Here is a 5,000-nt window from a genome sequence, read left to right as displayed (position 1 = left end):
ACCTAAGTTACACTGCACCTTAACCTAAGTTACACTGCACCTTAACCTAAGTTACACTGCACCTTAACCTAAGTTACACTGCACCTTAACCTAACTTACACTGCACCTTAACCTAACTTACACTGCACCTTAACCTAACTTACACTGCACCTTAACCTAACTTACACTGCACCTTAACCTAACTTACACTGCACCTTAACCTAACTTACACTGCACCTTAACCTAACTTACACTGCACCTTAACCTAACTTACACTGCACCTTAACCTAACTTACACTGCACCTTAACCTAACTTACACTGCACCTTAACCTAACTTACACTGCACCTTAACCTAACTTACACTGCACCTTAACTGTCACATGTAACGTCACAGGAATGTAGCTTTGCCTAACAGCAACCCTCTGAACATAGTTCACTGCTTGGATCCTCTGGTGTCATGTGTATTTCTTGATGCCATGGTGCGTACCCTCACATAAAGGTCTTTCGAGTGTTGCGTACTTTCTACACAGTCCCGCTAACCACTGGAAGGGTGTACCGCTACAGAACGAATATCGCCCTCCCCTCCTGCCCTTCCAAGCTGGTCGGTCAGGCGTTTGTTTGTGAAATGAGCCTTGCAGCTGTTCAGTTGCATTCGGTTGTCGATGCAGTCAGTGTACGTTGTGGTACGGCCTGTGTGGACTGTCCGCTGATGTACGCGTAACCCACACTGATCATCCGTCGTTACGTACTGAGTGACATAATGTGGCACATGCTTGACCGTACACCGGCTGCGCCCTACAATGGCGAATCATAAGGGCCATATGTTGTGCACGATGCTACTTGTCTCGTCTCCCCATTACAGCGAGATTGCACTGTTGTACGCCGTACAGACATGTGGTAAGTAGGTACGGACGAAAGTATTGCATGTTGCCCCCCCCCCCCCCCTCCTCCCTCTGCCGGGAATCAGCGTGAGCCGTCTGTTGATGTAGCGACGAGGGTTTTCCTATTTAATCGTATTGCCCCACACAACATGATAGCACGGTGGACCGCGTTCCACATCTGCGACATGCTACAGAGGCCGGTTGACAGTCGACCGCGCAAGGGACATTGCACACGTGCGCGGACCATCTTCCACGTGTTCTCTCGTGTACATGCCGCAGTGTGTATGTGGGCTGATGTAGCGTGTCGTGACACATAACATGCAGGCATGCCAGAATCGTAGATTTCGCAAATGTAGATTGACGTATACGTTTGCTGCCAAAGATCCGCAAATGAACTGGAAATCAGTTGTTGAGCGGTTGTTCGCGCTGCAGGTGCATCGGTGATAGCGACGATCGGTACATCTGTGAACCGGTTGTTTCGGCGGTACCCGCCATGCCCCCGAACCTGAGTTGGCCATGTGGGTATGAAGCGATACGAGGCTGTGGCTTGGCGGGACAGTCCCCGGCCGGTGAGGGGGGGCCGCCCGGCGTGCTGGCCGCGCGCTGCGTGAGCGCACGCACTACAGCCGGCTGGTGGGGGGCGCCCAGTGGCAGGAGCGCCGGCCGACGGGCCCGGCTGGCGTCCCAGCTATGCGCCGGCGCACCCTGCGCGCGGCGCCAGGCGGCCAAAGTGGGTTCTGCCGAGCCCGGTGCGAAGCGCGGTGGACATCTGCAGTGTGCTGGTCCGATTGCGGACTGTGTGCGTTGAGGATGCGCCGCCGCCCGGCACTCGGCGTCGCGACGCCGTCTGCTGCTCGGTCGCCCCCAGCGGTTCTCGCAGGTGGTTTGTATCGCAGCTCTGCGGACGTGTTGGCGCGTGCGCTGTGCTGGGAGAGTTCGCTTCTGCACCCAAGTGGGGCTTTGCCCTTCTGTGGCGCTGGCGTTGGAGCTGCCGGTCACCGTAGGTGGCGCGTGTTGTTTCCCGCCGGCAATGCCACGACAGCACGCTCCCGGGCCTCTGTCGGCAGCGGCAAGCTCAGTTGGGAGCACGGGTGTTCGCACTGAAAGCGTCTACTCGCCTATCTCCGGGCGATTGCGCCTCTCTCGAACCCGACCAAGTACTTAGGACGGCGCTGCGCGCCGCCGGGACCTGAGAGGGTTTCGAGGTGTATCGTGCAGGGGAGCTCAGCCTCCTCCTGTTTGCAGAATAATTGAGCGGACGCTTGCGTGTTCGCGCGGGCCCTCGGGACACACTCCCGGGCGGCCGGCTGCTCAGCTCTCGTTGACGCAGCTCCCTGGTTGATCCTGCCAGTAGTCATATGCTTGTCTCAAAGATTAAGCCATGCATGTCTCAGTACAAGCCGCATTAAGGTGAAACCGCGAATGGCTCATTAAATCAGTTATGGTTCCTTAGATCGTACCCACGTTACTTGGATAACTGTGGTAATTCTAGAGCTAATACATGCAAACAGAGTCCCGACCAGAGATGGAAGGGACGCTTTTATTAGATCAAAACCAATCGGATTGGCTCGTCTGGTCCGTTTGCCTTGGTGACTCTGAATAACTTTGGGCTGATCGCACGGTCCTCGTACCGGCGACGCATCTTTCAAATGTCTGCCTTATCAACTGTCGATGGTAGGTTCTGCGCCTACCATGGTTGTAACGGGTAACGGGGAATCAGGGTTCGATTCCGGAGAGGGAGCCTGAGAAACGGCTACCACATCCAAGGAAGGCAGCAGGCGCGCAAATTACCCACTCCCGGCACGGGGAGGTAGTGACGAAAAATAACGATACGGGACTCATCCGAGGCCCCGTAATCGGAATGAGTACACTTTAAATCCTTTAACGAGTATCTATTGGAGGGCAAGTCTGGTGCCAGCAGCCGCGGTAATTCCAGCTCCAATAGCGTATATTAAAGTTGTTGTGGTTAAAAAGCTCGTAGTTGGATTTGTGTCCCACGCTGTTGGTTCACCGCCCGTCGGTGTTTAACTGGCATGTATCGTGGGACGTCCTGCCGGTGGGGCGAGCCGAAGGCGTGCTTGCGCGTCCCGAGGCGGACCCCGTTGAAATCCTACCAGGGTGCTCTTAGTTGAGTGTCTCGGTGGGCCGGCACGTTTACTTTGAACAAATTAGAGTGCTTAAAGCAGGCAAGCCCGCCTGAATACTGTGTGCATGGAATAATGGAATAGGACCTCGGTTCTATTTTGTTGGTTTTCGGAACCCGAGGTAATGATTAATAGGGACAGGCGGGGGCATTCGTATTGCGACGTTAGAGGTGAAATTCTTGGATCGTCGCAAGACGAACAGAAGCGAAAGCATTTGCCAAGTATGTTTTCATTAATCAAGAACGAAAGTTAGAGGTTCGAAGGCGATCAGATACCGCCCTAGTTCTAACCATAAACGATGCCAGCCAGCGATCCGCCGCAGTTCCTCCGATGACTCGGCGGGCAGCCTCCGGGAAACCAAAGCTTTTGGGTTCCGGGGGAAGTATGGTTGCAAAGCTGAAACTTAAAGGAATTGACGGAAGGGCACCACCAGGAGTGGAGCCTGCGGCTTAATTTGACTCAACACGGGAAACCTCACCAGGCCCGGACACCGGAAGGATTGACAGATTGATAGCTCTTTCTTGATTCGGTGGGTGGTGGTGCATGGCCGTTCTTAGTTGGTGGAGCGATTTGTCTGGTTAATTCCGATAACGAACGAGACTCTAGCCTGCTAACTAGTCGCGTGACATCCTTCGTGCTGTCAGCGATTACTTTTCTTCTTAGAGGGACAGGCGGCTTCTAGCCGCACGAGATTGAGCAATAACAGGTCTGTGATGCCCTTAGATGTTCTGGGCCGCACGCGCGCTACACTGAAGGAATCAGCGTGTCTTCCTAGGCCGAAAGGTCGGGGTAACCCGCTGAACCTCCTTCGTGCTAGGGATTGGGGCTTGCAATTGTTCCCCATGAACGAGGAATTCCCAGTAAGCGCGAGTCATAAGCTCGCGTTGATTACGTCCCTGCCCTTTGTACACACCGCCCGTCGCTACTACCGATTGAATGATTTAGTGAGGTCTTCGGACTGGTACGCGGCATCGACTCTGTCGTTGCCGATGCTACCGGAAAGATGACCAAACTTGATCATTTAGAGGAAGTAAAAGTCGTAACAAGGTTTCCGTAGGTGAACCTGCGGAAGGATCATTACCGACTAGACTGCATGTCTTTCGATGTGCGTGTCGTGTCGCGCAACACGCTACCTGTACGGCAGTAGCCGTGCGCCGCGTGCGGAACCACGCGTGCCTCTCAAAACTAGCGCAAGTGTTGTTGTGTGGTACGAGCGCTGAAGCTCTGGAGCGGCTGGCCTGCGGCACCTGGCGCCTGGCGCCGGTTTTGAATGACTTTCGCCCGAGTGCCTGTCCGCTCCGGTGTGGAGCCGTACGACGCCCATCGGCCGTCAGGCCGTTGGACACAAAGTAATGGAACAGGGGCCGTCAAACGCCTCAGTCCCGCCTCTGCAACTGTCTTGAAAGAGACGGTGGAGAACTGAAAAGATAAAGATCACCCAGGACGGTGGATCACTCGGCTCGTGGGTCGATGAAGAACGCAGCAAATTGCGCGTCGACATGTGAACTGCAGGACACATGAACATCGACGTTTCGAACGCACATTGCGGTCCATGGATTCCGTTCCCGGGCCACGTCTGGCTGAGGGTCGGCTACGTATACTGAAGCGCGCGGCGTTTGTCCCGCTTCGGGCGCCTGGGAGTGTCGTGGTCGCCTGTGTGGCCGGCCGCGTCTCCTTAAACGTGCGATGCGCGCCCGTCGCCTGGCGGTTCGCATACCGGTGCTTTCTCGGTAGCGTGCACAGCCGGCTGGCGGTGTGGCGTGCGACACCTCGTACAACGACCTCAGAGCAGGCGAGACTACCCGCTGAATTTAAGCATATTACTAAGCGGAGGAAAAGAAACTAACAAGGATTCCCCCAGTAGCGGCGAGCGAACAGGGAAGAGTCCAGCACCGAACCCCGCAGGCTGCCGCCTGTCGTGGCATGTGGTGTTCGGGAGGGTCCACTACCCCGACGCCTCGCGCCGAGCCCAAGTCCAACTTGAATGAGGCCACG

At 55.5% G+C, this 5,000-nt stretch overlaps 3 non-coding genes across 3 annotated transcripts in view; all 3 read left to right on the top strand.

Moving 5' to 3' along the window:
• Window positions 1-2,192: 2,192 nt before the first annotated feature.
• On the top strand, window positions 2,193-4,085 carry LOC126311071 (small subunit ribosomal RNA). The gene has a single exon (XR_007554371.1). It is a non-coding gene; the product is annotated as a small subunit ribosomal RNA (ribosomal RNA).
• Window positions 4,086-4,440: 355 nt separating this feature from the next.
• LOC126311149 (5.8S ribosomal RNA) lies at window positions 4,441-4,595 on the top strand. Its single transcript, XR_007554434.1, has one exon. It is a non-coding gene; the product is annotated as a 5.8S ribosomal RNA (ribosomal RNA).
• A 188-nt stretch (window positions 4,596-4,783) lies between these two features.
• LOC126311107 (large subunit ribosomal RNA) overlaps window positions 4,784-5,000 on the top strand; it is a 4,223-nt gene continuing 4,006 nt past the window's right edge. The window contains exon 1 of the ribosomal RNA XR_007554403.1: window positions 4,784-5,000. This exon is cut by the window's right edge and continues 4,006 nt beyond it. This is a non-coding gene — a ribosomal RNA (large subunit ribosomal RNA).

This window comes from Schistocerca gregaria, unplaced genomic scaffold, assembly GCF_023897955.1.
Source record: "Schistocerca gregaria isolate iqSchGreg1 unplaced genomic scaffold, iqSchGreg1.2 ptg000398l, whole genome shotgun sequence".
In the NCBI taxonomy this organism is placed as follows: Eukaryota; Metazoa; Arthropoda; class Insecta; order Orthoptera; family Acrididae; genus Schistocerca; species Schistocerca gregaria.
The sequence above is the reverse complement of the archived record's forward strand: the minus strand, read 5'-3'. Positions and strand labels throughout refer to the sequence as shown.